We start from the raw sequence: 23,617 nt of genomic DNA, 5'->3' as shown, positions 1-23,617 counted from the left end.
CGACCTCCCCAAACTTACCCAGTAACCCCATACTCCCTATTCTTACGCAGTAATCCCATACTCCCCAACCTTACCCAGTAACCCCATACTCCCCATTCTTACCCAGTAACCCCATACTCCCCATTCTTACCCAGTAACACCACACTCCCCATTCTTACCCAGTAAACAAAAACTCCATATTCTTACCAAGTAAACCCATACACCCCATGCTTACCCAGTAGTCCCATACTCCCCATTCTTACCCCGTAACCGCATACTTCCCCTTCTTACTCAGTAACCCCATACTCCCCATTCTTACCCAGTAACCGCATACTCCCCATTCTTACCCAGTAACCCCATACTCCCCATTCTTACACAGTAACCCCATATTCCCCATTCTTACCCAGTAATCCCATACACAACGTTCTTACCCGGTATCCACATACTCCGCATTCTTACCCAGTAACCCTACACACCCCATTCTAACTGAGTAAACCCAAACTACCCATTCTCACCCAGTATGCTAAAAACTTCTAATTCTTACCAAGAAAAGCAATACTCCCCATGCTTACCCAGTAATCCCATACTCCCCATTCTTACCCAGTAACCACATACTCCCCATTCTTACCCAGTAAACCCATACTCCCCATTCGTTCCCAGTAAACACATTCTCCCCATTCGTACCCAGTAACCCCATACTCCCCATTCTTATACAGTAACCCCATATTCCCCATTCTTACGCAGTAATCCCATACACAACGTTCTTACCCGGTATCCACATACTCCGCATTCTTACCCAGTAACCCTACACACCCCATTCTAACTGAGTAAACCCAAACTCCCCATTCTCACCCAGTAAGCAAAAAACTTCTAATTCTTACCAAGAAAAGCAATACTCCCCATGCTTACCCAGTAATCCCATACTCCCCATTCTTACCCAGTAACCACATACTCCCCATTCTTACCCAGTAAACCCATACTCCCCATTCGTTCCCAGTAAACACATTCTCCCCATTCTTACCCAGTAAACCCATACTCCCCATTTTTACCCTGTAACCCCAAACTCCCCATTCTTACCCAGTAACCCCATAGTCCCCATTCGTTCCCAGTAAACACATTCTCCCCATTCTTACCCAGTAACCCCATACTCCCCATTCGTACCCAGTAACCCCATACTCCCCATTCTTACCCAGTAACCCCATACTCCCAATTCTTACCCAGTAACCCCATACTCCCTATTCTTATACAGTAACCCCATGCTCCCCATTCATACCAAGTATCCCCTTAGTTCCCTTTCTTACCCAGTAACCCCACACTCCCCATTATTACCCAGTAACCCAAACTCCCCATTCTTACCCAGTGAACAAAAACTTTCCATTCTTACCCAGTAACCCCATACTCCACATTCTTACACACTAACCCCATACTCCCCGTTCTTACCCAGTAACTAAATAATCCTCATTCTTACCCTTGTAACACCATACTCCCCATTCTTACCCACTAACCCAATATTCCCCATTCTTACCCGGTAACCCCATATTCCACATTCTTACCCAGTAACCCCTTACTCTATTTTCTTACCCAGTAACCCCATACTCCCCATTCTTACCCAGTAACCCCATACTCCCCAGTCTTACCCAGTAACCGCATACTCCACATTCATACCCAGTAACCCATACTCCCCATTCTTACACAGTAAAACAATACTCCCCATTCTTAACCAGTAACCCCAAACTCTTCATTCTTGCCTGGCAACCCCATACTGCCCATGCTTACCCAGTAAACACGACCTCCCCAAACTTACCCAGTAACCCCATACTCCCTATTCTTACGCAGTAATCCCATACTCCCCAACCTTACCCAGTAACCCCATACTCCCCATTCTTACCCAGTAACCCCATACTCCCCATTCTTACCCAGTAACACCACACTCCCCATTCTTACCCAGTAAACAAAAACTCCATATTCATACCAAGTAAACCCATACACCCCATGCTTACCCAGTAGTCCCATACTCCCCATTCTTACCCCGTAACCGCATACTCCCCCTTCTTACTCAGTAACCCCATACTCCCCATTCTTACCCAGTAACCGCATACTCCCCATTCTTACCCAGTAACCCCATACTCCACATTCTTACACAGTAACCCCATATTCCCCATTCTTACCCAGTAATCCCATACACAACGTTCTTACCCGGTATCCACATACTCCGCATTCTTACCCAGTAACCCTACACACCCCATTCTAACTGAGTAAACCCAAACTACCCATTCTCACCCAGTATGCTAAAAACTTCTAATTCTTACCAAGAAAAGCAATACTCCCCATGCTTACCCAGTAATCCCATACTCCCCATTCTTACCCAGTAACCACACACTCCCCATTCTTACCCAGTAAACCCATACTCCCCATTCGTTCCCAGTAAACACATTCTCCCCATTCGTACCCAGTAACCCCATACTCCCCATTCTTATACAGTAACCCCATATTCCCCATTCTTACGCAGTAATCCCATACACAACGTTCTTACCCGGTATCCACATACTCCGCATTCTTACCCAGTAACCCTACACACCCCATTCTAACTGAGTAAACCCAAACTCCCCATTCTCACCCAGTAAGCAAAAAACTTCTAATTCTTACCAAGAAAAGCAATACTCCCCATGCTTACCCAGTAATCCCATACTCCCCATTCTTACCCAGTAACCACATACTCCCCATTCTTACCCAGTAAACCCATACTCCCCATTCGTTCCCAGTAAACACATTCTCCCCATTCTTACCCAGTAAACCCATACTCCCCATTTTTACCCTGTAACCCCAAACTCCCCATTCTTACCCAGTAACCCCATAGTCCCCATTCGTTCCCAGTAAACACATTCTCCCCATTCTTACCCAGTAACCCCATACTCCCCATTCGTACCCAGTAACCCCATACTCCCCATTCTTACCCAGTAACCCCATACTCCCAATTCTTACCCAGTAACCCCATACTCCCTATTCTTATACAGTAACCCCATGCTCCCCATTCATACCAAGTATCCCCTTAGTTCCCTTTCTTACCCAGTAACCCCACACTCCCCATTATTACCCAGTAACCCAAACTCCCCATTCTTACCCAGTGAACAAAAACTTTCCATTCTTACCCAGTAACCCCATACTCCACATTCTTACACACTAACCCCATACTCCCCGTTCTTACCCAGTAACTAAATAATCCTCATTCTTACCCTTGTAACACCATACTCCCCATTCTTACCCACTAACCCAATATTCCCCATTCTTACCCGGTAACCCCATATTCCACATTCTTACCCAGTAACCCCTTACTCTATTTTCTTACCCAGTAACCCCATACTCCCCATTCTTACCCAGTAACCCCATAATCCCCATTCTTACCCAGTAATCACATACTCCCCATCCTTTCCCAGTAACCCCATACTCCCCATTCTTACCCCGTAACCCCATACTCCCCATTCTTACCGAGTAGCCCCATACTCCCCATTCTAACCCAGTAACCCCAAACACTCCATTCTTACCCAGTAAGCAAAAACTCCAAATTCTTACCCAGTAACCCCATACTCCCCGTGCTTACCCAGTAATCCCATATTCCTCATGCGAACCCAGTAACCCCATACTCCCCATTCTTACCCAGTAACCCCATACTCCCCATTCTTACCCAGTAACCCCATACTCCCCATTCTTCCCCAGTAACCCCATACTCCCCATTCTTACCCAGTAAACACATACTCCCCATTTTTACCCAGTAACCCCAAACTACCCATTCTTACCCAGTAACCCATACTGCCCATTCTTACACAGTAAACACATACTCCCCATTCTTACATAGTAACCCTATACTCCCCATTCTTACCCAGTAACCCCATACTCCCCAGTCTTACCCAGTAACCGCATACTCCACATTCTTACCCAGTAACCCCATAATCCCCATTCTTACACAGTAAAACAATACTCCCCATTCTTACCCAGTAACCCCAAACTCTCTATTCTTGCCGGGTAACCCCATACTGCCCATGCTTACCCAGTAAAAACGACCTCCCCAAACTTACCCAGTAACCCAATACTCCCCATTCTTACGCAGTAATCCCATAATCCCAATTCTTACCCAGTAACCCCACAATCCCCATTATTACCCAGTAACCCAAACTCCCCATTCTTACCCAGTGACCAAAAACTTTCCATTCTTACCCAGTAACCCCATACTCCACATTCTTACACACTAACCCCATACTCCCCGTTCTTACCCAGTAACTAAATAATCCCCATTCTTACCCAGTAACCCCATACTCCCCATTCTTACCCAGTAACCCCATATTCCCCATTCTTACCCAGTAATCCCATACTCACCGTTCTTACCCGGTATCCACATACTCCGCATTCTTACCCAGTAACCCTACACACCCCATTCTAACTGAGTAAACCCAAACTCCCCATTCTCACCCAGTAAGCAAAAAACTTCTAATTCTTACCAAGAAAAGCAATACTCCCCATGCTTACCCAGTAATCCCATACTCCCCATTCTTACCCAGTAACCACATACTCCCCATTCTTACCCAGTAAACCCATACTCCCCATTCGTTCCCAGTAAACACATTCTCCCCATTCGTACCCAGTAACCCCATACTCCCCATTCTTACACAGTAACCCCATATTCCCCATTCTTACCCAGTAATCCCATACACAACGTTCTTACCCGGTATCCACATACTCCGCATTCTTACCCAGTAACCCTACACACCCCATTCTAACTGAGTAAACCCAAACTCCCCATTCTCACCCAGTAAGCAAAAAACTTCTAATTCTTACCAAGAAAAGCAATACTCCCCATGCTTACCCAGTAATCCCATACTCCCCATTCTTACCCAGTAACCACATACTCCCCATTCTTACCCAGTAAACCCATACTCCCCATTCGTTGCCAGTAAACACATTCTCCCCATTCTTACCCAGTAAACCCATACTCCCCATTTTTACCCTGTAACCCCAAACTCCCCATTCTTACCCAGTAACCCCATAGTCCCCATTCGTTCCCAGTAAACACATTCTCCCCATTCTTACCCAGTAACCCCATACTCCCCATTCGTACCCAGTAACCCCATACTACCCATTCTTCCCCAGTAACCCCATACTCCCCATTCTTACCCAGTAAACACATACTCCCCATTTTTACCCAGTAACCCCAAACTACCCATTCTTACCCAGTAACCCCATACTGCCCATTCATACACAGTAAACACATACTCCCCATTCTTACATAGTAACCCTATACTCCCCATTCTTACCCAGTAACCCCATACTCCCCAGTCTTACCCAGTAACCGCATACTCCACATTCTTACCCAGTAACCCCATAATCCCCATTCTTACACAGTAAAACAATACTCCCCATTCTTACCCAGTAACCCCAAACTCTCTATTCTTGCCGGGTAACCCCATACTGCCCATGCTTACCCAGTAAAAACGACCTCCCCAAACTTACCCAGTAACCCCATACTCCCCATTCTTACGCAGTAATCCCATAATCCCCATTCTTACCCAGTAACCCCACAATCCCCATTATTACCCAGTAACCCAAACTCCCCATTCTTACCCAGTGACCAAAAACTTTCCATTCTTACCCAGTAACCCCATACTCCACATTCTTACACACTAACCCCATACTCCCCGTTCTTACCCAGTAACTAAATAATCCTCATTCTTACCCTTCTAACACCATACTCCCCATTCTTACCCACTAACCCAATATTCCCCATTCTTACCCGGTAACCCCATATTCCACAATCTTACCCAGCAACCCCTTACTCTATTTTCTTACTCAGTAACCCCATACCCCCCATTCTTACCCAGTAACCCCATACTCCCCATTCTTACCCAGTAACCCCATACTCCCCATTCTTACCCAGTAATCACATGCTCCCCATTCTTTCCCAGTAACCCCATACTCCCCATTCTTACCCCGTAAACCCATACTCCCCATTCTTACCGAGTAGCCCCATACTCCCCATTCTAACCCAGTAACCCCAAACACCCCATTCTTACCCAGTAAGCAAAAACTCCAAATTCTTACCCAGTAACCCCATACTCCCCGTGCTTACCCAATAATCCCATATTCCTCATGCGAACCCAGTAACCCCATACTCCCCATTCTTACCCAGTAACCCCATACTCCCCATTCTTACCCAGTAAACACATACTCCCCATTTTTACCCAGTAACCCCATACTGCCCATTCTTACCCAGTAACCCCATACTGCCCATTCTTACACAGTAAACACATACTACCCATTCTTACCTAGTAACCCTATACTCCCCATTCTTACCCAGTAACCCCATACTCCCCAGTCTTACCCAGTAACCGCATACTCCACATTCTTACCCAGTAACCCCATACTCCCCATTCTTACGCAGTAATCCCATACTCCCCATTCTTACCCAGTAACCCCATACTCCCCATTCTTACCCAGTAACCCCATACTCCCCATTCTTACCCAGTAACACCACATTCCCCATTCTTACCCAGTAAACAAAAACTCCATATTCTTACCAAGTAAACCCATACACCCCATGCTTACCAAGTAGTCCCATACTCCCCATTGTTACCCGTTAACCGCATACTCCCCATTCTTACTCAGTAACCCCATACTCCCCATTCTTACCCAGTAACCGCATACTCCCCATTCTTACCCAGTAACCCCATACTCCCCATTGTTACCCAGTAACCCCATATTCCCCATTCTGACCCAGTAATCCCTTACTCACCGTTCTTACCCGGTATCCACATACTCCGCATTCTTACCCAGTAACCCTACACACCCCATTCTAACTGAGTAAACCCAAACTCCCCATTCTCACCCAATAATCAAAAAACTTCTAATTCTTACCAAGAAAAGCAATACTCCCCATGCTTACCCAGTAATCCCATACTCCCTATTCTTACCCAGTAACCCCATATTCCCCATTCGTACCCAGTAACCCCATACTCCCCATTCTTACCCACTGACCCCATACTCCCCATTCTTACCCAGTAACCCCATACACCCTATTCTTACACAGTAACCCCATGCTCCCCATTCATACCAAGTATCCCCTTAGTTCCCTTTCTTACCCAGTAACCCCACACTCCCCATTATTACCCAGTAACCCAAACTCCCCATTCTTACCCAGTGACCAAAAACTCTCCATTCTTACCCAGTAACCCCATACTCCACATTCTTACACACTAACCCCATACGCCCCGTTCTTACCCAGTAACTAAATAATCCTCATTCTTACCCTTGTAACACCATACTCCCCATTCTTACCCACTAACCCAATATTCCCCATTCTTACCCGGTAACCCCAGATTCCACATTCTTACCCAGTAACCCCTTACTCTATTTTCTTACTCAGTAACCCCATAACCCCCATTCTTACCCAGTAACCCCATACTCCCCATTCTTACACAGTAACCCCATACTCCCCATTCTTACCCAGTAATCCCATACTCCCCATTCTTTCCAAGTAACCCCATACGCCCCATTTTTACCCCGTAACACCATACTCCCCATTCTTACCAAGTAGCCCCATACTCCCCATTCTAACCCAGTATCCCCAAACACCCCATTCTTACCCAGTAAGCAAAAACTCCAAATTCTTACCCAGTAACACCATACTCCCCATTCTTACCCAGTAACCCCATTCTCCCCATTCTTACCCAGTAATCCCATACTCCCCATTCTTACCCAGTAACCCCATACTCCCCATTCTTACCCAGTAACCCCATACTCCCCATTCTTACCCAGTAACCCCATACTCCCCATTCTTACCCAGTAACCCCATACTCCCCATTCTTACCCAGTCAACACATACTCCCCATTTTTACCCAGTAACCCCAAACTACCCATTCTTACCCAGTAACCCCATACTGCCCATTCTTACACAGTAAACACATACTCCCCATTCTTACCTAGTAACCCTATACTCCCCATTCTTACCCAGTAACCCCATACTCCCCAGTCTTACCCAGTAACCGCATACTCCACATTCTTACCTAGTAACCCCATACTCCCCATTCTTACACAGTAAAACAATACTCCCCATTCTTACCCAGTAACCCCAAACTCTCCATTCTTGCCGGGTAACCCCATACTGCCCATGCTTACCCAGTAAACACGACCTCCCCAAACTTACCCAGTAACCCCATTCTCCCCATTCTTACCCAATAAATCAATACTCCCCATTCTTACCCAATACCCCATACTCCCTATTCTTACCCACTGTCCCCTTACTCCCCATTCTTACCCAGTACCCCATACTCCACCTTCTTACCCACAAACCCAATATTCCCCATTCTTACCCGGTAACCCCATATTCCGCATTCTTACCCACTAAACCCTTACTCACTTTTCTTACTCAGTAACCCCATACACCCCATTCTTACCCCGTAACCCCATACTCCCCATTCTTACCGAGTAACCCCAGACTCACTATTCTTACCCAGTAACCCCACACTCCCCATTCTAACCCAGTAACCCCAAACTCCCCATTCTTACCCAGTAAGCAAAAACTCCAAATTCTTACCCAGTAACCCCATACTCCCCGTGCTTACCCAGTAATCCCATATTCCTCATGCGAACCCAGTAACCCCATACTCCCCATTCTTACCCAGTAACCCCATACTCCCCATTCTTACCCAGTAACCCCATACTCCCCATTCTTCCCCAGTAACCCCATACTCCCCATTCTTACCCAGTAAACACATACTCCCCATTTTTACCCAGTAACCCCAAACTACCCATTCTTACCCAGTAACCCATACTGCCCATTCTTACACAGTAAACACATACTCCCCATTCTTACATAGTAACCCTATACTCCCCATTCTTACCCAGTAACCCCATACTCCCCAGTCTTACCCAGTAACCGCATACTCCACATTCTTACCCAGTAACCCCATAATCCCCATTCTTACACAGTAAAACAATACTCCCCATTCTTACCCAGTAACCCCAAACTCTCTATTCTTGCCGGGTAACCCCATACTGCCCATGCTTACCCAGTAAAAACGACCTCCCCAAACTTACCCAGTAACCCAATACTCCCCATTCTTACGCAGTAATCCCATAATCCCAATTCTTACACAGTAACCCCACAATCCCCATTATTACCCAGTAACCCAAACTCCCCATTCTTACCCAGTGACCAAAAACTTTCCATTCTTACCCAGTAACCCCATACTCCGCATTCTTACACACTAACCCCATACTCCCCGTTCTTACCCAGTAACTAAATAATCCCCATTCTTACCCAGTAACCCCATACTCCCCATTCTTACCCAGTAACCCCGTATTCCCCATTCTTACCCAGTAATCCCATACTCACCGTTCTTACCCGGTATCCACATACTCCGCATTCTTACCCAGTAACCCTACACACCCCATTCTAACTGAGTAAACCCAAACTCCCCATTCTCACCCAGTAAGCAAAAAACTTCTAATTCTTACCAAGAAAAGCAATACTCCCCATGCTTACCCAGTAATCCCATACTCCCCATTCTTACCCAGTAACCACATACTCCCCATTCTTACCCAGTAAACCCATACTCCCCATTCGTTCCCAGTAAACACATTCTCCCCATTCGTACCCAGTAACCCCATACTCCCCATTCTTACACAGTAACCCCATATTCCCCATTCTTACCCAGTAATCCCATACACAACGTTCTTACCCGGTATCCACATACTCCGCATTCTTACCCAGTAACCCTACACACCCCATTCTAACTGAGTAAACCCAAACTCCCCATTCTCACCCAGTAAGCAAAAAACTTCTAATTCTTACCAAGAAAAGCAATACTCCCCATGCTTACCCAGTAATCCCATACTCCCCATTCTTACCCAGTAACCACATACTCCCCATTCTTACCCAGTAAACCCATACTCCCCATTCGTTCCCAGTAAACACATTCTCCCCATTCTTACCCAGTAAACCCATACTCCCCATTTTTACCCTGTAACCCCAAACTCCCCATTCTTACCCAGTAACCCCATAGTCCCCATTCGTTCCCAGTAAACACATTCTCCCCATTCTTACCCAGTAACCCCATACTCCCCATTCGTACCCAGTAACCCCATACTCCCCATTCTTACCCAGTAACCCCATACTCCCAATTCTTACCCAGTAACCCCATACTCCCTATTCTTATACAGTAACCCCATGCTCCCCATTCATACCAAGTATCCCCTTAGTTCCCTTTCTTACCCAGTAACCCCACACTCCCCATTATTACCCAGTAACCCAAACTCCCCATTCTTACCCAGTGAACAAAAACTTTCCATTCTTACCCAGTAACCCCATACTCCACATTCTTACACACTAACCCCATACTCCCCCGTTCTTACCCAGTAACTAAATAATCCTCATTCTTACCCTTGTAACACCATACTCCCCATTCTTACCCACTAACCCAATATTCCCCATTCTTACCCGGTAACCCCATATTCCACATTCTTACCCAGTAACCCCTTACTCTATTTTCTTACCCAGTAACCCCATACTCCCCATTCTTACCCAGTAACCCCATACTCCCCATTCTTACCCAGTAATCACATACTCCCCATTCTTTCCCAGTAACCCCATACTCCCCATTCTTACCCCGTAACCCCATCCTCCCCATTCTTACCGAGTAGCCCCATACTCCCCATTCTAACCCAGTAACCCCAAACACTCCATTCTTACCCAGTAAGCAAAAACTCCAAATTCTTACCCAGTAACCCCATACTCCCCGTGCTTACCCAGTAATCCCATATTCCTCATGCGAACCCAGTAACCCCATACTCCCCATTCTTACCCAGTAACCCCATACTCCCCATTCTTACCCAGTAACCCCATACTCCCCATTCTTCCCCAGTAACCCCATACTCCCCATTCTTACCCAGTAACCCCAAACTCTCCATTCTTGCCGGGTAACCCCATACTGCCCATGCTTACCCAGTAAACACGACCTCCCCAAACTTACCCAGTAACCCCATTCTCCCCATTCTTACCCAATAAATCAATACTCCCCATTCTTACCCAATTACCCCATACTCCCTATTCTTACCCACTGTCCCCTTACTCCCCATTCTTACCCAGTACCCCATACTCCACCTTCTTACCCACAAACACAATATTCCCCATTCTTACCCGGTAACCCCATATTCCGCATTCTTACCCACTAAACCCTTACTCACTTTTCTTACTCAGTAACCCCATACACCCCATTCTTACCCCGTAACCCCATACTCCCCATTCTTACCGAGTAACCCCAGACTCACTATTCTTACCCAGTAACCCCACACTCCCCATTCTAACCCAGTAACCCCAAACTCCCCATTCTTACCCAGTAAGCAAAAACTCCAAATTCTTACCCAGTAACCCCATACTCCCCGTGCTTTCCCAGTAATCCCATATTCCTCATGCGAACCCAGTAACCCCATACTCCCCATTCTTACCCAGTAACCCCATACTCCCCATTCTTACCCAGTAACCCCATACTCCCCATTCTTCCCCAGTAACCCCATACTCCCCATTCTTACCCAGTAAACACATACTCCCCATTTTTACCCAGTAACCCCAAACTACCCATTCTTACCCAGTAACCCCATACTGCCCATTCTTACACAGTAAACACATACTCCCCATTCTTACCTAGTAACCCTATACTCCCCATTCTTACCCAGTAACCCCATACTCCCCAGTCTTACCCAATAACCGCATACTCCACATTCTTACCCAGTAACCCCATAATCCCCATTCTTACACAGTAAAACAATACTCCCCATTCTTACCCAGTAACCCCAAACTCTCTATTCTTGCCGGGTAACCCCATACTGCCCATGCTTACCCAGTAAAAACGACCTCCCCAAACTTACCCAGTAACCCCATACTCCCCATTCTTACGCAGTAATCCCATAATCCCCATTCTTACCCAGTAACCCCACAATCCCCATTATTACCCAGTAACCCAAACTCCCCATTCTTACCCAGTGACCAAAAACTTTCCATTCTTACCCAGTAACCCCATACTCCACATTCTTACACACTAACCCCATACTCCCCGTTCTTACCCAGTAACTAAATAATCCTCATTCTTACCCTTCTAACACCATACTCCCCATTCTTACCCACTAACCCAATATTCCCCATTCTTACCCGGTAACCCCATATTCCACAATCTTACCCAGCAACCCCTTACTCTATTTTCTTACTCAGTAACCCCATACCCCCCATTCTTACCCAGTAACCCCATACTCCCCATTCTTACCCAGTAACCCCATACTCCCCATTCTTACCCAGTAATCACATGCTCCCCATTCTTTCCCAGTAACCCCATACTCCCCATTCTTACCCCGTAAACCCATACTCCCCATTCTTACCGAGTAGCCCCATACTCCCCATTCTAACCCAGTAACCCCAAACACCCCATTCTTACCCAGTAAGCAAAAACTCCAAATTCTTACCCAGTAACCCCATACTCCCCGTGCTTACCCAGTAATCCCATATTCCTCATGCGAACCCAGTAACCCCATACTCCCCATTCTTACCCAGTAACCCCATACTCCCCATTCTTACCCAGTAAACCCATACTCCCCATTCTTCCCCAGTAACCCCATACTCCCCATTCTTACCCAGTAACCCCAAACTCTCCATTCTTGCCGGGTAACCCCATACTGCCCATGCTTACCCAGTAAACACGACCTCCCCAAACTTACCCAGTAACCCCATTCTCCCCATTCTTACCCAATAAATCAATACTCCCCATTCTTACCCAATTACCCCATACTCCCTATTCTTACCCACTGTCCCCTTACTCCCCATTCTTCCCCAGTACCCCATACTCCACCTTCTTACCCACAAACCCAATATTCCCCATTCTTACCCGGTAACCCCATATTCCGCATTCTTACCCACTAAACCCTTACTCACTTTTCTTACTCAGTAACCCCATACACCCCATTCTTACCCCGTAACCCCATACTCCCCATTCTTACCGAGTAACCCCAGACTCACTATTCTTACCCAGTAACCCCACACTCCCCATTCTAACCCAGTAACCCCAAACTCCAAATTCTTACCCAGTAAGCAAAAACTCCAAATTCTTACCCAGTAACCCCATACTCCCCGTGCTTTCCCAGTAATCCCATATTCCTCATGCGAACCCAGTAACCCCATACTCCCCATTCTTACCCAGTAACCCCATACTCCCCATTCTTACCCAGTAACCCCATACTCCCCATTCTTCCCCAGTAACCCCATACTCCCCATTCTTACCCAGTAAACACATACTCCCCATTTTTACCCAGTAACCCCAAACTACCCATTCTTACCCAGTAACCCCATACTGCCCATTCATACACAGTAAACACATACTCCCCATTCTTACCTAGTAACCCTATACTCCCCATTCTTACCCAGTAACCCCATACTCCCCAGTCTTACCCAGTAACCGCATACTCCACATTCTTACCCAGTAACCCCATAATCCCCATTCTTACACAGTAAAACAATACTCCCCATTCTTACCCAGTAACCCCAAACTCTCTATTCTTGCCGGGTAACCCCATACTGCCCATGCTTACCCAGTAAAAACGACCTCCCCAAACTTACCCAGTAACCCCATACTCCCCATTCTTACGCAGTAATCCCATAATCCCCATTCTTACCCAGTAACCCCACAATCCCCATTATTACCCAGTAACCCAAACTCCCCATTCTTACCCAGTGACCAAAAACTTTCCATTCTTACCCAGTAACCCCATACTCCACATTCTTACACACTAACCCCATACTCCCCGTTCTTACCCAGTAACTAAATAATCCTCATTCTTACCCTTCTAACACCATACTCCCCATTCTTACCCACTAACCCAATATTCCCCATTCTTACCCGGTAACCCCATATTCCACAATCTTACCCAGCAACCCCTTACTCTATTTTCTTACTCAGTAACCCCATACCCCCCATTCTTACCCAGTAACCCCATACTCCCCATTCTTACCCAGTAACCCCATACTCCCCATTCTTACCCAGTAATCACATGCTCCCCATTCTTTCCCAGTAACCCCATACTCCCCATTCTTACCCCGTAAACCCATACTCCCCATTCTTACCGAGTAGCCCCATACTCCCCATTCTAACCCAGTAACCCCAAACACCCCATTCTTACCCAGTAAGCAAAAACTCCAAATTCTTACCCAGTAACCCCATACTCCCCGTGCTTACCCAATAATCCCATATTCCTCATGCGAACCCAGTAACCCCATACTCCCCATTCTTACCCAGTAACCCCATACTCCCCATTCTTACCCAGTAACCCCATACTCCCCTTTCTTACCCAGTAACCCCATACTCCCCATTCTTACCCAGTAAACACATACTCCCCATTTTTACCCAGTAACCCCAAACTACCCATTCTTACCCAGTAACCCCATACTGCCCATTCTTACACAGTAAACACATACTACCCATTCTTTCCTAGTAACCCTATACTCCCCATTCTTACCCAGTAACCCCATACTCCCCAGTCTTACCCAGTAACCGCATACTCCACATTCTTACCCAGTAACCCCATACTCCCCATTCTTACGCAGTAATCCCATACTCCCCATTCTTACCCAGTAACCCCATACTCCCCATTCTTACCCAGTAACCCCATACTCCCCATTCTTACCCAGTAACACCACATTCCCCATTCTTACCCAGTAAACAAAAACTCCATATTCTTACCAAGTAAACCCATACACCCCATGCTTACCAAGTAGTCCCATACTCCCCATTGTTACCGGGTAACCGCATACTCCCCATTCTTACTCAGTAACCCCATACTCCCCATTCTTACCCAGTAACCGCATACTCCCCATTCTTACCCAGTAACCCCATACTCCCCATTCTTACCCAGTAACCCCATATTCCCCATTCTGACCCAGTAATCCCTTACTCACCGTTCTTACCCGGTATCCACATACTCCGCATTCTTACCCAGTAACCCTACACACCCCATTCTAACTGAGTAAACCCAAACTCCCCATTCTCACCCAATAAGCAAAAAACTTCTAATTCTTACCAAGAAAAGCAATACTCCCCATGCTTACCCAGTAATCCCATACTCCCTATTCTTACCCAGTAACCACATACTCCCCATTCTTACCCAGTAAACCCATACTCCCCATTCGTTCCCTGTAAACACATTCTCCCCATTCTTACCCAGTAAACCCATACTCCCCATTTTTACCCTGTAACCCCAAACTCCCCATTCTTACCCAGTAACCCCATAGTCCCCATTCGTTCCCAGTAAACACATTCTCCCCATTCTTACCCAGTAACCCCATATTCCCCATTCGTACCCAGTAACCCCATACTCCCCATTCTTACCCACTGACCCCATACTCCCCATTCTTACCCAGTAACCCCATACACCCTATTCTTACACAGTAACCCCATGCTCCCCATTCATACCAAGTATCCCCTTAGTTCCCTTTCTTACCCAGTAACCCCACACTCCCCATTATTATCCAGTAACCCAAACTCCCCATTCTTACCCAGTGACCAAAAACTCTCCATTCTTACCCAGTAACCCCATACTCCACATTCTTACACACTAACCCCACACGCCCCGTTCTTACCCAGTAACTAAATAATCCTCATTCTTACCCTTGTAACACCATACTCCCCATTCTTACCCACTAACCCAATATTCCCCATTCTTACCCGGTAACCCCAGATTCCACATTCTTACCCAGTAACCCCTTACTCTATTTTCTTACTCAGTAACCCCATACCCCCCATTCTTACCCAGTAACCCCATACTCCCCATTCTTACACAGTAACCCCATACTCCCCATTCTTACCCAGTAATCCCATACTCCCCATTCTTTCCAAGTAACCCCATACGCCCCATTCTTACCCCGTAACACCATACTCCCCATTCTTACCAAGTAGCCCCATACTCCCCATTCTAACCCAGTATCCCCAAACACCCCATTCTTACCCAGTAAGCAAAAACTCCAAATTCTTACCCAGTAACACCATACTCCCCATTCTTACCCAGTAACCCCATTCTCCCCATTCTTACCCAGTAATCCCATACTCCCCATTCTTACCCAGTAACCCCATACTCCCCATTCATACCCAGTAACCCCATACTCCCCATTCTTACCCAGTAACCCCATACTCCCCATTCTTACCCAGTAACCCCATACTCCCCATTCTTACCCAGTAAACACATACTCCCCATTTTTACCCAGTAACCCCAAACTACCCATTCTTACCCAGTAACCCCATACTGCCCATTCTTACACAGTAAACACATACTCCCCATTCTTACCTAGTAACCCTATACTCCCCATTCTTACCCAGTAACCCCATACTCCCCAGTCTTACCCAGTAACCGCATACTCCACATTCTTACCCAGTAACCCCATACTCCCCATTCTTACACAGTAAAACAATACTCCCCATTCTTACCCAGTAACCCCAAACTCTCCATTCTTGCCGGGTAACCCCATACTGCCCATGCTTACCCAGTAAACACGACCTCCCCAAACTTACCCAGTAACCCCATTCTCCCCATTCTTACCCAATAAATCAATACTCCCCATTCTTACCCAATTACCCCATACTCCCTATTCTTACCCACTGTCCCCTTACTCCCCATTCTTACCCAGTACCCCATACTCCACCTTCTTACCCACAAACCCAATATTCCCCATTCTTACCCGGTAACCCCATATTCCGCATTCTTACCCACTAAACCCTTACTCACTTTTCTTACTCAGTAACCCCATACACCCCATTCTTACCCCGTAACCCCATACTCCCCATTCTTACCGAGTAACCCCAGACTCACTATTCTTACCCAGTAACCCCACACTCCCCATTCTAACCCAGTAACCCCAAACTCCCCATTCTTACCCAGTAAGCAAAAACTCCAAATTCTTACCCACTAACCCCATACTACCCATTCTTACCCAGTAACCCCATACTCCCCATTCTTACCCAGTAACAACATACTCCCCATTCTTACCCAGTAACCCCATACTCCCCATTCTTACCCAGTAAACACATACTCCCCATTTTTACCCAGTAACCCCAAACTACCCATTCTTACCCAGTAACCCCATACTGCCCATTCTTACACAGTAAACACATACTCCCCATTCTTACCTAGTAACCCTATACTCCCAATTCTTACCCAGTAAACCCCATACTCCCCAGTCTTACCCAGTAACCGCATACTCCACATTCATACCCAGTAACCCCATACTCCCCATTCTTACACAGTAAAACAATACTCCCCATTCTTAACCAGTAACCCCAAACTCTTCATTCTTGCCGGGCAACCCCATACTGCCCATGCTTACCCAGTAAACACGACCTCCCCAAACTTACCCAGTAACCCCATACTCCCTATTCTTACGCAGTAATCCCATACTCCCCATTCTTACCCAGTAACGCCATACTCCCCATTCTTACCCAGTAACCCCATACTCCCCATTCTTACCCAGTAACACCACACTCCCCATTCTTACCCAGTAAACAAAACTCCATATTCTTACCAAGTAAACCCATACACCCCATGCTTACCCAGTAGTCCCATACTCCCCATTCTTACCCCGTAACCGCATACTCCCCCTTCTTACTAAGTAACCCCATACTCCCCATTCTTACCCAGTAACCGCATACTCCCCATTCTTACCCAGTAACCCCATACTCCCCATTCTTACCCAGTAACCCCATATTCCCCATTCTTACCCAGTAATCCCATACACAACGTTATTACCCGGTATCCACATACTCCGCATTCTTACCCAGTAACCCTACACACCCCATTCTAACTGAGTAAACCCAAACTCCCCATTCTCACCCAGTAAGCAAAAAACTTCTAATTCTTACCAAGAAAAGCAATACTCCCCATGCTTACCCAGTAATCCCATACTCCCCATTCTTACCCAGTAACCACATACTCCCCATTCTTACCCAGTAAACCCATACTCCCCATTCGTTCCCAGTAAACACATTCTCCCCATTCTTACCCAGTAAACCCATACTCCCCATTTTTACCCTGTAACCCCAAACTCCCCATTCTTACCCAGTAACCCCATAGTCCCCATTCGTTCCCAGTAAACACATTCTCCCCATTCATACCCAGTAACACCATACTCCCCATTCGTACCCAGTAACCCCATACTCCCCATTCTTACCCAGTAACCACATACTCCCCATTCTTACCCAGTAACCCCATACTCCCTATTCTTATACAGTAACCCCATGCTCCCCATTCATACCAAGTATCCCCTTAGTTCCCTTTCTTACCCAGTAACCCCACACTCCCCATTATTACCCAGTAACCCAAACTCCCCATTCTTACCCAGTGACCAAAAACTTTCCGTTCTTACCCAGTAAACCCATACTCCACATTCTTACACACTAACCCCATACTCCCCGTTCTTACCCAGTAACTAAATAATCCTCATTCTTACACTTGTAACACCATACTCCCCATTCTTAACCACTAACCCAATATTCCCCATTCTTACCCGGTAACCCCATATTCCACATTCTTACCCAGTAACCCCTTACTCTATTTTCTTACCCAGTAACCCCATACTCCCCATTCTTACCCAGTAACCCCATACTCCCCATTCTTACCCAGTAATCACATACACCCCATTCTTACCCCGTAACCCCATACTCCCCATTCTTACCGAGTAGCCCCATACTCCCCATTCTAACCCAGTAACCCCAAACACTCCATTCTTACCCAGTAAGCAAAAACTCCAAATTCTTACCCAGTAACCCCATACTCCCCGTGCTTACCCAGTAATCCCATATTCCTCATGCGAACCCAGTAACCCCATACTCCCCATTCTTACCCAGTAACCCCATACTCCCCATTCTTACCCAGTAACCCCATACTCCCCATTCTTCCCCAGTAACCCCATACTCCCCATTCTTACCCAATAAACACATACTCCCCATTTTTACCCAGTAACCCCAAACTACCCATTCTTACCCAGTAACCCCATACTGCCCATTCTTACACAGTAAACACATACTCCCCATTCTTACATAGTAACCCTATACTCCCCATTCTTACCCAGTAACCCCATACTCCCCAGTCTTACCCAGTAACCGCATACTCCACATTCTTACCCAGTAACCCCATAATCCCCATTCTTACACAGTAAAACAATACTCCCCATTCTTACCCAGTAACCCCAAACTCTCTATTCTTGCCGGGTAACCCCATACTGCCCATGCTTACCCAGTAAAAACGACCTCCCCAAACCTACCCAGTAACCCCATACTCCCCATTCTTACGCAGTAATCCCATAATCCCCATTCTTACCCAGTAACCCCACAATCCCCATTATTACCCAGTAACCCAAACTCCCCATTCTTACCCAGTGACCAAAAACTTTCCATTCTTACCCAGTAACCCCATACTCCACATTCTTACACACTAACCCCATAATCCCCGTTCTTACCCAGTAACTAAATAATCCTCATTCTTACCCTTGTAACACCATACTCCCCATTCTTACCCACTAACCCAATATTCCCCATTCTTACCCAGTAACCCCATATTCCACAATTTTACCCAGCAACCCCTTACTCTATTTTCTTACTCAGTAACCCCATACCCCCCATTCTTACCCAGTAACCCCATACTCCCCATTCTTTCCCAGTAACCCCATACTCCCCTATCTTACCCAGTAATCACATACTCCCCATTCTTTCCCAGTAACCCCATACTCCCCATTCTTACCCCGTAAACCCATACTCCCGATTCTTACCGAGTAGCCCCATACTACCCATTCTAACCCAGTAACCCCAAACACCCCATTCTTACCCAGTAAGCAAAAACTCCAAATTCTTACCCAGTAACCCCATACTCCCCGTGCTTACCCAATAATCCCATATTCCTCATGCGAACCCAGTAACCCAATACTCCCCATTCTTACCCAGTAACCCCATACTCCCCATTCTTACCCAGTAAACACATACTCCCCATTTTTACCCAGTAACCCCAAACTACCCATTCTTACCCAGTAACCCCATACTGCCCATTCTTACACAGTAAACACATACTACCCATTCTTACCTAGTAACCCTATACTCCCCATTCTTACCCAGTAACCCCATACTCCCCAGTCTTACCCAGTAACCGCATACTCCACATTCATACCCAGTAACCCCATACTCCCCATTCTTACACAGTAAAACAATACTCCCCATTCTTAACCAGTAACCCCAAACTCTTCATTCTTGCCGGGCAACCCCATACTGCCCATGCTTACCCAGTAAACACGACCTCCCCAAACTTACCCAGTAACCCCATACTCCCTATTCTTACGCAGTAATCCCATACTCCCCATTCTTACCCAGTAACGCCATACTCCCCATTCTTACCGAGTAACCCCATACTCCCCATTCTTACCCAGTAACACCACACTCCCCATTCTTACCCAGTAAACAAAAACTCCATATTCTTACCAAGTAAACCCATACACCCCATGCTTACCCAGTAGTCCTATACTCCCCATTCTTACCCCGTAACCGCATACTCCCCCTTCTTACTAAGTAACCCCATACTCCCAATTCTTACCCAGTAACCGCATACTCCCCATTCTTACCCAGTAACCCCATACTCCCCATTCTTACACAGTAACCCCATATTCCCCATTCTTACCCAGTAATCCCATACACAACGTTCTTACCCGGTATCCACGTACTCCGCATTCTTACCCAGTAACCCTACACACCCCATTCTAACTGAGTAAACCCAAACTCCCCATTCTCACCCAGTAAGCAAAAAACTTCTAATTCTTACCAAGAAAAGCAATACTCCCCATGCTTACCCAGTAATCCCATACTCCCCATTCTTACCCAGTAACCACATACTCCCCATTCTTACCCAGTAAACCCATACTCCCCATTCGTTCCCAGTAACCCAAACTCCCCATTCTTACCCAGTGACCAAAAACTTTCCATTCTTACCCAGTAACCCCATACTCCATATTCTTACACACTAACCCCATACTCCCCGTTCTTACCCAGTAACTAAATAATCCTCATTCTTACACTTGTAACACCATACTCCCCATTCTTAACCACTAACCCAATATTCCGCATTCTTACCCGGTAACCCCATATTCCACATTCTTACCCAGTAACCCCTTACTCTATTTTCTTACCCAGTAACCCCATACTCCCCATTCTTACCCAGTAACACCATACTCCCCATTCTTACCCAGTAATCACATACACCCCATTCTTACCCCGTAACCCCATACTCCCCATTCTTACCGAGTAGCCCCATACTCCCCATTCTAACCCAGTAACCCCAAACACTCCATTCTTACCCAGTAAGCAAAAACTCCAAATTCTTACCCAGTAACCCCATACTCCCCGTGCTTACCCAGTAATCCCATATTCCTCATGCGAACCCAGTAACCCCATACTCCCCATTCTTACCCAGTAACCCCATACTCCCCATTCTTACCCAGTAACCCCATACTCCCCATTCTTCCCCAGTAACCCCATACTCCCCATTCTTACCCAGTAAACACATACTCCCCATTTTTACCCAGTAACCCCAAACTACCCATTCTTACCCAGTAACCCCATACTTCCCATTCTTACACAGTAAACACATACTCCCCATTCTTACATAGTAACCCTATACTCCCCATTCTTACCCAGTAACCCCATACTCCCCAGTCTTACCCAGTAACCGCATACTCCACATTCTTACCCAGTAACCCCATAATCCCCATTCTTACACAGTAAAACAATACTCCCCATTCTTACCCAGTAACCCCAAACTCTCTATTCTTGCCGGGTAACCCCATACTGCCCATGCTTACCCAGTAAAAACGACCTCCCCAAACTTACCCAGTAACCCCATACTCCCCATTCTTACGCAGTAATCCCATAATCCCCATTCTTACCCAGTAACCCCACAATCCCCATTATTACCCAGTAACCCAAACTCCCCATTCTTACCCAGTGACCAAAAACTTTCCATTCTTACCCAGTAACCCCATACTCCACATTCTTACACACTAACCCCATACTCCCCGTTCTTACCCAGTAACTAAATAATCCTCATTCTTACCCTTGTAACACCATACTCCCCATTCTTACCCACTAACCCAATATTCCCCATTCTTACCCGGTAACCCCATATTCCACAATCTTACCCAGCAACCCCTTACTCTATTTTCTTACTCAGTAACCCCATACTCCCCATTCTTTCCCAGTAACCCCATACTCCCCTATCTTACCCAGTAATCACATACTCCCCATTCTTTCCCAGTAACCCCATACTCCCCATTCTTACCCCGTAAACCCATAATCCCCATTCTTACCGAGTAGCCCCATACTTCCCATTCTAACCCAGTAACCCCAAACACCCCATTCTTACCCAGTAAGCAAAAACTCCAAATTCTTACCCAGTAACCCCATACTCCCCGTGCTTACCCAATAATCCCATATTCCTCATGCGAACCCAGTAACCCCATACTCCCCATTCTTACCCAGTAACCCCATACTCCCCATTCTTACCCAGTAACCCCATACTCCCCTTTCTTACCCAGTAACCCCATACTCCCCATTCTTACCCAGTAAACACATACTCCCCATTTTTACCCAGTAACCCCAAACTACCCATTCTTACCCAGTAACCCCATACTGCCCATTCTTACACAGTAAACACATACTACCCATTCTTACCTAGTAACCCTATACTCCCCATTCTTACCCAGTAACCCCATACTCCCCAGTCTTACCCAGTAACCGCATACTCCACATTCTTACCCAGTAACCCCATACTCCCCATTCTTACGCAGTAATCCCATACTCCCCATTCTTACCCAGTAACCCCATACTCCCCATTCTTACCCAGTAACCCCATACTCCCCATTCTTACCCAGTAACACCACATTCCCCATTCTTACCCAGTAAACAAAAACTCCATATTCTTACCAAGTAAACCCATACACCCCATGCTTACCAAGTAGTCCCATACTCCCCATTCTTACCCGGTAACCGCATACTCCCCATTCTTACTCAGTAACCCCATACTCCCCATTCTTATCCAGTAACCCCATATTCCCCATTCTTACCCAGTAATCCCATACTCACCGTTCTTACCCGGTATCCACATACTCCGCATTCTTACCCAGTAACCCTACACACCCCATTCTAACTGAGTAAACCCAAACTCCCCATTCTCACCCAGTAAGCAAAAAACTTCTAATTCTTACCAAGAAAAGCAATACTCCCCATGCTTACCCAGTAATCCCATCCTCCCCATTCTTACCCAGTAACCACATACTCCCCATTCTTACCCAGTAAACCCATACTCCCCATTCGTTCCCTGTAAACACATTCTCCCCATTCTTACCCAGTAAACCCATACTCCCCATTTTTACCCTGTAACCCAAACTCCCCATTCTTACCCAGTAAGCCCATAGTCCCCATTCGTTCCCAGTAAACACATTCTCCCCATTCTTACCCAGTAACCCCATACTCCCCATTCGTACCCAGTAACCCCATACTCCCCATTCTTACCCACTGACCCCCATACTCCC

This window comes from Carcharodon carcharias (genome assembly GCF_017639515.1).
Source record: "Carcharodon carcharias isolate sCarCar2 chromosome 37 unlocalized genomic scaffold, sCarCar2.pri SUPER_37_unloc_1, whole genome shotgun sequence".
Classification (NCBI taxonomy): Eukaryota; Metazoa; Chordata; class Chondrichthyes; order Lamniformes; family Lamnidae; genus Carcharodon; species Carcharodon carcharias.
This window is presented reverse-complemented; position numbering follows the sequence as displayed.